Here is a 12,860-nt window from a genome sequence, read left to right on the forward strand (position 1 = left end):
TACCCCTTAAGACATGGTTATTTGATCTTTCAACTATACTGAGAAAAATGGCTATCTAAAAATGTTTATCAGATAACTTCGAGAAATAAATGGGCGTGACAGGGGGCCAGTTGCCTTCCAATCTTCTTCATCACTTAGAAAGGGCACTAGAGCTTTCAATTTACGTTCGAATGCGCCCTCTTCCGATCTTTGAGGACTATTTTTTAGTGCGATCACACCTGGGGAACAAAAACAACAAATAAACACGCATCCGTGATCTGTCTTACGGTAAAAATGGCAAAATTCCACATTTTGTATGAAGGAGCTTGAAACTTCTACAGTAGGGTTCTTGGGTACGCTGTATCTGATTATGTGATTTTCATAAGATCCCTTTAAAATCAGGCAAATTTTCTTGGGCTCGTAACTTTTGATGGGTAATACTAAACTTGATGAATTTTATCAAACAATTCGTGGTAACGAACTGTAGTAAGGAGCGACCCGGCTCAATAGTAAACGAAACTCTAAAAAACGGAACTTCGATGCTAAGAGATATATAAAAAGAATCGAATTTTTATGCTGATTTTAATTATATAAGTTTCATCAAATTTGGTCTTTGTCATCAAAAGTTACGAGCCTGAGAAAATTTGCCTTATTTTGGAAAAATACGGGGAATCACCCCCTAAAAGTCATAGGATCTTAACGAAAATCACACCATTGCATTCAGCGTATCAGAGAACCCTATAGCAAAATTTCAAGGTCCAATCTACAAAATGTGGAATTTCGTATTTTTCGCCAGAAGACAGATCACGGGTGCGTGTTTATTTGTTTGTTTGTTTTTTTTTTGTTTTTTTTTTTCCCAGGGGTCATCGTATCGACCAAGTGGTCCTAGAGTGTTGCAGTCGAGTGTTTTCCAATCGAAAACCATAATAACTATGTCTTTGGGGATGACTCATGCCCCCAAAGTCCCTGGGGGAGGGGCTGCAAGTTACAAAATTTGACCAATGTTTAAATACAGTAATGGTTATTGGGAAGTGTACCGACATTTTCGGTTTTTTTTTTGGTTTGGGTGTGGGGTTGAGGGGAGGGGGCTATGTGGAAGGATCTTTCCTTGGAGGAATATTTCATGGGGGAAGAGAAATTCAATGAAAAGGGCGTAGAATTTTCTAGAATTACTATTAAAAAAAAAAAAAAATATAAACATGAAAAAGTTTTTTCAATTGAAAGTAAGGAGTAGCATTAATACTTAAAACGAACAGAGATTATTACGCATATAAGGGGTTCTAAAAATACTTTAGCATAAAGAGCGAGGTATCTAGGAGGAGATGAATACTTCGCTCTTTATGCTAAAGTATTTTTAGTAATTTCAAATATTTATTCTACGGCCTTTCTGATTCAGGGGTAATTCTTAAAGAATTGGGACAAAACTTAAGATTTAGTGTGAAGAGCGAGGTATTAACGAGGGGATAAACCCCCTCATATATTTAATCAAAAATATAATAATATAAATGTTTGTTACGTAAGTTAATTCTTAAGTTACGTTAAAACGTTCGTTAAAAATTAAAAGTTCTAGTTGCCTTTTTAAGTAACCGAAAAATTGGAGGTGAACTAGGACTCCTTCCCCACCCCTTATTTCTCAAAATCGTCTGATCAAAACTAAGAGAAAGCCATTTAGCCAAAAAAAGAATTATTTCGCAAATTTCATTTTAATAATTTATGTACGGAGAGCCAAAATCAAACATGCATTAATTCAAAAACGTTCAGAAATTTAATAAAATAACTAGTTTTTTAACTTTAAGTAAGGAGCGACTTTAAAACTTAAAACGAACAGAAATTACTCCGTATATGAAATGGGTTGTTCCCTCCGCAATCCCTCGCTCTTTACGCTAAAGTTTGACCCTTTGCCACAACTCTACTTTTTAAAACAATTAAAAACTTTAGCGTAAAGAGCGAGGTATTGCCAAGTGAGTGAGCGAGCATCGCCAAGTGAAAAAAAACCATGTTTTGACCAAGATGGGGCCAGGATTGCAAAAAGCTTCCATTCATACTGGAGGTCCCAGGGACTTCTTGCTGTCCAGTTCTAAGCCGGCTTAAGCGCTTCGGTTTAGATTAGAGAAGATATGTTATCCCCGTCTTGCACTGGTATCTGGGATCATTGTTTTCTTGAGGCCAAATAATTTCAATGATTAAGAGAACATAAAATCGGAACTTGGAATGTTAAGACGTTAGAAAATGACTATCGCATCGAAATTTTGACTGACGGATTCAGAAGATTTGAACTGGACTTTTTAGGAGTTTCGGAAACCCATATCCCAGGGGTAGGAAGCATGAAATTAGGTGATATGAAATTTGTTCTATTGTTCTATAGTCTTTGTTTGAACTCAAACAGGAAGCATTGGGTTCCAGGGGTGATCGTATCCACTCAGTGGTTCTAGAACGTCGTGAGAAGGCTCATTCTAATGGAAATTAAAAGTTCTATTGTCCTTTTTACGTGGCTAAAAAATTGAAGGGCACCTAGGCCCCCTCCCACGCTCATTTTCCCCCAAGTCACTGAATCAAAATTCTGAGACAGCCATTGTATTCACAATAGTCAAAAACCTATTAATTATGTCTTTGGGGCCGACTTACTCCCCAACAGTCCTCGTGGGAGGGGCTACAAGTTACAAACTTCGAATAGTGTTCACATATAGTAATGATTATTGAGAAGTGTACAGACGTTTTCACGGGGATTTTTTGGTTTGGAGGGGGGAGAAGTTGAAGGGGGTTATAAAGACAAGTCTACATCTGTTATAATCTAGGGAAGTAATAAAATTTCCTGTGATTTTGGTTTGAGTTCGATTTTCTTTTAAGATTAAATGTATAATAATTAAATATTTTATTAATGAAATAAATTGATCCCTTTGTCAGGAATCTTTGTGGTTTAAAATTTACTGTATTTTATTTCATTTTGCTTGCAATTTAATTGCTCTTTTTATTTGAGAGTTTTTTCCCTAAAAGTATTTAAAAATAAAATTATTCCTACCAAAAAATTTCCAGGAATAAATTTCTTGTCACCCAACTACCACTGATATTTTGGCGTTTGGCCCTCCTGAAAAATTTTCTGCCGGCGCCCTTGATAAATATGCCAAAAAGGCAGCACGAAATATAGCCCTTACACCTTTATGGTCCTACAGAACCATATAAAAAGATTAAAAAGACGGTTTGAAGGATTTACCACAAACATTTCAAGGAAATGAGGGATAATAGTAATAATAGAGCTCATACCTAGAAAAAGAAGCCTGGCTTTGATATGAAAAATTATAGTGGAATCAATAGAAAATATGGTTGCTTAATGTTCCGTTTTCGGTTGACCCATGTACGTATTAAATAAAAAAAAGTTTTTTTAAATTAAAGTAAGGAGCAACATTAAAACTTAAAACGAACAGATATTACTCTGTATATGAAAGGGGCTTTTCCTCCTCAACGCCCCGCTCTTTACGCTAAAGTTTGACTCTTTCTCTTAACTCTACTTTTTAAAACAGTAAGAAACTTTAGCGTAAAGATCGGGGCGTTGAGGAGGAAAAACAGCTTGGAACTTCTACAATAAGGTTCTCTGATACGCTGAATCTGATGGTGTGATTTTTGTTAAGATTGTATGACTTATAGGGGGTGTTTCCCCCTATTTTCTAAAACGAGGCAAATTTTCTCAGGCTCGTAACTTTTGATGGGTATAACTGATCTTGATGAAACTTATATATTTAAAATCAGCATTAAAATGCGATTCTTTTGATGTAACTATTGGTATCAAAATTCCATTTTTTAGAGTTTCGGTTACTATTTAGCCGGGTCGCTCCTTACTACAGTTCGTTACCACGAACTGTTTGATTAAGCATAGGTTGTTTATCATAGGCAAAGCTGATAGTCCTCAGTGTGATGGTTGTTGTGAGATAGAAAGTATTTTCCACTGTGTTGTTGAATGTAAAGAATATGAAAATTTGAGGAATGAAATGATGAAGTTGTGCAAAGAGGAAAATTTAGGAAAGTTTTCAGTAGGAATATGGACTGATGATGAATCCTTGCAATCAACTCGCCGAAGTACAGCTCGTTAGGTCTACCTTGAGAAGGGTACTCCCCGCCAAGAATATAAGAAAAGGAGTTTCGCCCGGAGATCAGTCGCCACATGGAATAGCTTGCCGAAGAGATTATCATACAGGAAGATTATCATAATCATCATATTCTGGAGAGAAACCCCGAATATGAGCCTGCTCCTTACCGGCACGTAAAAATAAATTCACCTGATCCGTGTTATGCTTTTGAACAGTTATTAATCAGTTTTTTTTTTATTTTATTATCAATTGTTATATCAGTTTTTTTTTATCAATTTATAGTCCATTATTATATCAGTTTTTTTTATCGATTTATTAAAAGCAATGGCTAATCAAAGGAAATATGTTTCTCAAAGCTGGATAACTAAAAAAAATAATCAAAGTGAATAATAAAAAAAAATAATAAATTGGAGATAAGACATCCCATAATAGGGCTTATTTAGAGAGGCCTAATTGGACCTGCAAGCTGGATATGCTTAGTGAAAATAGAAACCAAACCACCTTGTTTGCAGTCAGGTTCAGCAGTGTTGGATTTAGAGCAAATCTTTGGGGACGTCTAATATGACAAGGGTGCCAATGAGCAAAATCTTGGGGTCCCAATGTGACAATCATTGACCAAATTGACAAATTTATTCTAAAAAAAAGAGTGACAAAGAAAAAAAGGAGGTGGCAAATGTTCATACACGGAATAATTTCTGTTCGTTTTGAGTTTAATGTTGCTCCTTACTTTCAGTTGAAGAACATGTTTTTTATTTAATGTATAATTATAAAATAAAATATTTGTAAAACAAAATTTGATGTTTACATTTACCGGTATTACTTTGTCTGAAACTGGGAAGCTCACTATATAGTATTTCAATAGTATCTATAGCATTTAAATCAGTAGGCTATTTCAGAATTTTCAATCAATAGCAATTTAGCCATCTTTTGCGCAATATCGTAGCTTGGTACCAAAAAATGGCAGAAAGCGCCACTTTCCCATGGCACAATCTTTTTGGTATGGTCACCTCCGGAAAAAAATAACAAATAAACACGCATCCTTGATATTTCTTCTGGAAAATAAGCAATTCCACATTATTGTAGAAAAAAAAGAAAAAAAGATCAGGTTCTACGATATGCTGAATTTGATATAAGGATTTCTATCAAGATAATTCGCCTTTTTAGGGTTTCCCCCTTTTTTTTTAAATCAAGCAAGTTTTCCTGGCCCGGAACTCTTGATGGATAGCTTTTAGCTTAATAAATTTTTGTTTGTTAAGAATCAGTAAACAAATTCGATTCTTTTGTTGCATTAATTTATGATGTATCTGGGGGCAATTGGACACAGAGGGGGGAAAGGAGAGAAGAGGCTTTCTTTGTATGATCTGAAAAATGTTCATAAATTAAGTAATTTTTTTTTCATATGAAAGTAAGAAGTAACGTTAAAATTAAAAATGAATAAAAATCACTCCGCATGTGAGGGGTGCTTCCCCCTTTGTCAAATCGCGCACTTTACGCTACAGTTTGAATTCTTGCAAATTTTCTAAGAAAAACTGCTTAAACATAATGACCGTTAAATTTAAATAAAAAGTAATTTTAAAGAATTGTGACAAACAGAAAAATTCTAACTTTAAGAATTAATGTTGATGAAGGGGCAGGTTCCCTCATATATGGAACGATTTCTATTCGTTTTAAGTTTTAATTTTGCTCCTTACTTTCAGTTGAAAAAAACTTTTTTTAATTTAATAAGCATAAAATGTAACTCTCTTGGTGTATTGATTTATATGAAGCTCTTTTTTTAGAATATCGATTGCTACACTGTTAACCGAGGTCGCTCCTTACAACAAACGGTTCACCATCATCTATTTTTTCTTCCAGTGGTATGCAAGCCTCTTGAGAGAAGGCTGGCTTGCCTCGAAAAGAAGTTGCAAGCCCCTTAAAATTTTCTAAATGGTTCATATGAAGACAAAATTCTTCTACAAAAAATAATATGATGGAGAATGTATTCACCATCACTTCAGCGTTAATAAGAGAAATTAATTTTTTGTATTTCAAAAGTTGATTCTTTTACCGTGGGCCAGCCGACTATTATCTCTATTAAGAAAAGAAAACATCCAATTTCTTTAGCAATGAGAGAATGATTAAAGTTTAAAAGGAAAATGTGATACCACTCGTCGATTTGGAACCGGTCCTAAACACACAAAGTGAAATCAGAAACTCAACTAAAATCAAACAGTTCGTGGTAACGAACTGTAGTAAGGAGCGACCCGGCTCAATAGTAACCAAAACTCTAAAAAATTGAATTTTGATATCAATAGCTACATCAAAAGAATCGCATTTTAATGCTGATTTTAAATATATAAGTTTCATCAAGTTTAGTCTTACCCATCAAAAGTTACGAGCCTGAGAAAATTTGCCTTATTTAGGAAAATAGGGGGAAACACCCCCTAAAAGTCGTAGGATCTTAACGAAAATGACACCATCAGATTCAGCGTATCAGAGAACCATACTATAGAAGTTTCAAGCTCCTATCTACAAAAATGTGGAATTTTGTATTTTTTGCCAGAAGACAAATCACGGGTGCGTGTTTATTTGTTTGTTTGTTTGTTTTTTTTTCTTTTTTTTTTTTTTTTTTTTCCCAGGGGTCATCGTATCGACCAAGTGGTCCTAGAATGTCGCAAGATGGCTAATTCTAACGGAAATGAAAAGTTCTAGTGCCCTTTTTAAGTGACCAAAAAAATTGGAAGGCATCTAGGCCCCCTCCCACGCTCATTTTTTTCCCAAAGTCAACGGATCAAAATTTTGAGATAGCCATTATGTTCAGCATAGTCGAAAACCATAATAACTATGTCTTTGGGGATGATTTCCTCCCCCGAAATCCCTGGGGGAGGGGCTGCAAGTTACAATCTTTGACCATTGTTTACATATAGTAATGGTTATTGGGAAGTGTACAAACGTTTTCAGGGGGATTTTATTTTGTTTGGGGGTGGGGTTTAGGAGAGGGGGCTATGTTGGAGGATCTTTCCTTGGAGGAATCTGTCATGGGGGAAGAAAAATTCAATGACAAGGGCGCAGGATTCCCTAGCATTACTATAAGAAAACAATGAAAAATAAACATGAAAACGTTTTTTCAAATGAAAGGAAGAAGTAGCATTGAAACTTAAAACGAACAGAGATTATTACGCATATGAGGGGTTCTAAAAATACTTTAGCATAAAGAGCGAGGTATTTAGGAGGAGATAAATACCTTGCTCTTTATGTTTAAGTATTTTTTTGTAATTTCAACTATTTATTCTACGGCCTTTCTGATTCAGGGGTCATTTTTAAAGAATTGGGACAAAACTTACGATTTAGTGTAAAGAGCGAGGTATTAATGAGGGTACAAATCCCCTCGTATACATAATAAAAATATAAGGTTATGAAAGTTTGTTACGTAAGTTTATTCTTAAGTTACGTATATTTTTTACTAATAAAAACGTTCGTTAAAAATTAAAAGTTCTAGTTGCCTTTTTAAGTAACCGAAAAATTGGAGGGCAACTAAGCCTCCTTCTCCATCCCTTATTTCTCAAAATCGTCTGATCAAAACTAATAGAAAGCCATTTAGCCAAAAAAATAATTAATATACAAATTTCATTTTAATAATTATGTGCCGAGAGCCAAAAGTTTTAATGCATTAATTCAAAAACGTTCAGAAATTAAATAAAAAAAACTAATTTTTTTAGCTGAAAGTAAGGAGCGACATTAAAACTTAAAACGAACAGAAATTACTCCGTATATGAAATGAGTTGTCCCCTCCGCAATCCCTCGCTCTTTACGCTAAAGTTTGACTCTTTGCCACAATTCTACTTTTTAAAACAATTTAAAGCTTTAGCGTAAAGAGCGAGGGATTGCGGAGGGGACAACTCATTTCATATACGGAGTAATTTCTGTTCGTTTTAAGTTTTAATGTCGCTCCTTACTTTCAGCTAAAAAAATTAGTTTTTTTTATTTAATTACTAACAGAAACGGCCTCAAGTGCTTTCGGACCCGGCAAAAAAAAATCTCCTTTTTTTAAATGTTCGAATTTTGCTTTTTATTTTTTCGAGAAAATATTGTAGAAACTGAGCCAGTGAATAGTCGTACATCGTAAGCATCTTTGGATCGTAATCTACCTTTAAATTGAAACGCTCACTTTCCAGTAAAAACCCCGTCGGTTAAACCATTACCATTTCCTGCCGTAAAAAAACTGAAATTGACGGCGAAAACAAACAGCAACAAAATGAAGGGCTGCCCGGGCCCTCGAAGATTTTTTTCTGAAGCCCTCATTCCTTGCTTGTTTCCTGTTTTTACTTTTTTTTTAAAAATAAATTTGTCAATTGTTGGCACCCTTGTCACATTGCCCCTCCCAAAGATTTTGCTCATTGGCACCCTTGTCACACTCCTCCCCAAGATTTTGCTTTAGATCCACCCCTTGCTCACACTACACTATAGTGCTAAGGTCCATATCCTGATATTCAAGAGGCATAGGCTATATAATAACTTTTTTCGGTACTTATCGGTTATATAATTGACACTATAAAATTTCAACAAGTTTTTTAGTGGAGGTCCCCGACCGAGGAGCAGAAACTTTACTTCAACAAATTAAACTTCACATAGAGCCAGGATCAAGAATCATTTCAGGTTGTTGGAAGGGATACAACACAACTGAGCAGGAACAAGCAGGTTTCACTCACTTGAAAGTGAACCACAAAAATAATTTAGTCGACCCAGAAACCAATGCCTCTACCCAAAAAGTAGAGAGAATGTGGGGTTGCATAAAGTGGCGTAATAAACGGTATTGAGGTACATCCCGCCATCACTTGCAACCATACTTAGTAGAGTACATGTGGCGGGCGGCAGTAAAGGTTTTATGTTTTGTTTTATTTCATTAGTTTGTGCTATATATTTGCACATTTGGAGGGGTGGGGGTAAAGCATAGCATATATTAAATACAGCAATTGTTATTTTACGCATTTAATATATGCTATATTTTACCAGCATCCCCACCCCTAGTATGCAAACATATAGGTCAAACTTATTTCTAAGCTATTATATATTCGTCATATTTTGTTTCATTTCATTAGCATTAATCGAACCTCACTTCCCGAGTGTCTATTATATAACCGGTAAGGACTCTTTTTTCTTCACAGGGGCAATTGCCCCCCGTTCTACCCTTGAAACGGCGCCCCTGTTAAAGCATTGTATAAACTAAAGTATTTCATTATGACTTCATTTTTCGACGATGTTCTCTTTAATAGACAATTACCAAATAAAAAAAAAGAAAATGAGCCAACTGATGGATATACATAGCCTATTCTAGCTAGAACATGATTTTGATCAGGAATGACCGTTTCATTTTAAAAAAGAATTAGATTGAGTCCTTATGAATTTCTATTTGTAATTAAACAATATACAATATTAAGCGATGGTGGTATAGCGGTTAGCATAGCTGCCTTCCAAGCAGTTGACCCGGGTTCGACTCCCGGCCATCGCAATTTTTTATTGTAAAATGTTAATGTCGATTCAAGCAGCAAGTTTCATTGCTGAAAAAAGAAAACTATTCAGTTGCATAATATTCAAATAGCTGTTGATTATTTTCTCCTTTTAGTATTTTCGTTTTACATTTGAGTATTGTCATAGTAATAAGAGCTGTAAAAAATTCCATCCTAGACTATGAAATTTGTAATTTTGAGTGTTTTTTTTTTCTAAAAAAGTGGACTTTCAGGATTAGTGAAATTCTGGATTTTTCTTTAATTACAGATTTTTCTTTAGTTACAGTACTAATAATCGTGCTTTATATGAAACGAAATTATATTTCACTGATCGATTATAGTTTCAACCTCTAATTTTTTTTTTTAAAAAAGATTCAAAAAATTGCATGCGAAAACAAAGCCAGGTCACGTGCTGTATCTGTTTTTTTTTTGTTTTTTTTGTTTTTTTTTAATTGAAGGCTTTTGTTTTATAAAATGTAAAGAAGATTCGAGCATAAAAGTTAAAAAAAAGGGAATAAAATTAATAGATATCAGAACTATGAATACTTCAGTAGCTCCTGCATATTATATACATATCCACTCCTTGGAAGTTATGGCCAAAATCAGAAAAAGTAAGTATTTTTTTTTGTTTCTTTGTATTTTATTATTTCTATTATCCCTTTCGTCATCCACTCTTTCTATATTTCTCTGCCAACAATTTCTTTTTTTTCTTCCTCGCTCTTTTTCCCTCACTCGTTCTCTCTCTCTCTCTCTCTCTCTCTCTCTCTCTCTCTCTCTCTCTCTCTCTCTCTCTCTCTCTCTCTCTCTCTCTCTCTCTCTCTCGAATTTTAAAAGTATTACTTAGTAATTGGGTGTGCATAAAGTCGAAATTAACAAAGTCGTATATATTTTAAGTAATGATATCATAGTCCTCTGAGCAGTGTTGCCAAATCGGACGGAGAGGATTATGCTTCCTTGAGCCCAAAATTATGCATTTTTGGACAGATTTATGCTACGCTTCTATATTTTCCCAGGTTTCAAGAAAAAGTTGATCACTTAAGACAAGTCGAATTCTGTCTTATCTTAATAAAGGTTCTGAATAAAATATAATCTGATAATAATAGCCTAATAATTTATTTTTAACCCGCTAAGGGAACAAAAGCGGGGTATAAACAAAGGAGGCAAAGAAAAAGGTAAAATAGCATAGAAAATAAGTAAAAAGGCTATTTTTTATATCCAGGGGAAGGATCTTGGTTCACAATTTGGTTCATGTTTTTCGTCTTTTTTCGCAAGTCGTCTTTCTGCTCGAAGTGGTTGGTGGCATTTGAAAAACATAGTGTCTTACATCATCATCACAATTTTATTACAGATACATTAAAAAAGAAGGAAAAAATGCGGTTCATATTCAACGATCTTCTTCATCTTCGCTTTCGGATTCGACTTCTTGACCAGGGGGTGGGGTGGCTACGTAGAGGTTCTCGGAATTGTGGAGCTTGATCTGATTGTCTGTAGGGACATATTTGTAGCAAACTGTATTTTTTGTTCTTAGTCACGATTTTGTGACCAGCACGGCTTCAATTCTTTCTTTCTTCTACCTATTCCGCTTTTTTGTCTTTATATCACTGATCCAAGAAAATTTTTTTTTTCTGAGTCTGCATTCGAATGCGGTAGGGAGAGCACCCTATCGGTGAGTTCTGCCAGATCTGGAAAATCTCTTTCGTCGGTAAAGTTTTCTCATTTTGCGTATTTTTCTCCACATCAAGTCTGTAGTAATTTTGCTCATATCTATCTTTTTGGAGTCACTAAAAGCATATGGCAGCTTGCGCCACTGGGAGTCAATATCTGTGAGTTTTGGCATGAGACTTGGAAATCGGTTCACTACGACACCTAGCAATGATGCAATAAAAGCATTTTGAAATGTATTGTTTAGTATTGGGGTATGCATAAAGTCGAAATTAATAAAGTCGCATATATTTTAAGTGATAATACGATAGTTCTAAGGAGTAAATGATAGATAAAGCCTTTTGAAAAGTTTTGCTTAGTATTGGGGTATGCATAAAGTCATAATTAATAAAGCCATAGATATTTTAAGTGATGATGGGACAGCTCTTTGATGGAAATGATCCAGTAATTCTTTTGAAATATGTGTTATATGCACGCATAAAGTTGAAATTAATAAGCCGTATAAGCCCTAAGCGATGATACCACAGTCCTATGAGGGAAGTAATATTGATATAATTATATTATATCAATATATTGATTATATTGATATAATATAGCCTTTTAAAAAGTATTGCTAAGAATTGGGGTATGAATAAGGCCGAGATTAATAAAGTTACATATATTTTAAGCCATGATACGACAGTCATCTGAAGGAAATGATACAATAAAGCCTTGTTGAGTACAACAAACTCAGCTAGTTGGTATATTCTGAGTGTTTTAGTTGCAGATTGAATAACAAAAATTTATTCCAAGCACTTTTGAGTAGAACTAACTCAGCTAATTGATAAATTCTGTGTGTTTTAGTTGCTGGCTGAGTACCAAAAATCTAATGAAAAACTTTTGAGTACAACATACTCAGCTAGTTGGTAAATTCTGTGTGATTTAATTGGAGACTGAATAAAAAAATTTAGTGAATTCCATATGGTTTAACTGCTGACTGAACATCAAGATTTTAATAAAAGCACGCTTGACGACCACAATTTCAGCTAGTTGGCAAATTCCGAGTCTTTTAGCTGGTGACTGAGTGTAACAGATTTAATAATAGCACATTCGATTACAACAAACTCTGATAGTTGATAAGTTCTGAGTCTTTTAATTAGTGATTGAGTTACAATAATTTAATATTTGAGTACAACAAAATCAGCTAGTTGATAGTTTCCCCGTGTTTTACAAGCAGGCTGAGTACCAAAGATATAATAAAAATACTTTTGAGTACAACAATCTCGGCGAGTTGGTAAGTTCTGGATACTTTAGTTACCGAGTGGACATCACATATTTAATAAAGGTACTTTTGAGTAAAACAAATTCAGCTAGTTGGAATATTCTGAGTGCTTTAGTTACTGACTGAAAAACGAAAAGTTAATGAAAGCACTTTTGAGTACAAAAAAACCCAAGTAATTTATAAATTCCGTGTGTTTTACTTGCTGTTCGAGTACCAAAAAAAATTAATAAAAGCACTTTTGAGTACAGCAAAATCAGCTAGTTGGTAAATTCCGTGTAATTTAGTAGCAGACTGAATAATAAAAATTTAATGTAAGCACTTTTGAGTACAACAAACTCAACTAATCGATAAATTTATGTATGAATGGTTTAACTTCTGACTGAACATATT

General features: G+C 34.4%; 1 non-coding gene across 1 annotated transcript; it reads left to right on the forward strand.

Moving 5' to 3' along the window:
- Positions 1–9,477: 9,477 nt before the first annotated feature.
- Trnag-ucc (transfer RNA glycine (anticodon UCC)) lies at positions 9,478–9,549 on the forward strand. The gene has a single exon. It is a non-coding gene; the product is annotated as a tRNA-Gly (tRNA).
- Positions 9,550–12,860: the final 3,311 nt, after the last annotated feature.

The sequence above is a fragment of the Artemia franciscana genome, chromosome 5 (assembly GCF_032884065.1).
Source record: "Artemia franciscana chromosome 5, ASM3288406v1, whole genome shotgun sequence".
In the NCBI taxonomy this organism is placed as follows: domain Eukaryota; kingdom Metazoa; phylum Arthropoda; class Branchiopoda; order Anostraca; family Artemiidae; genus Artemia; species Artemia franciscana.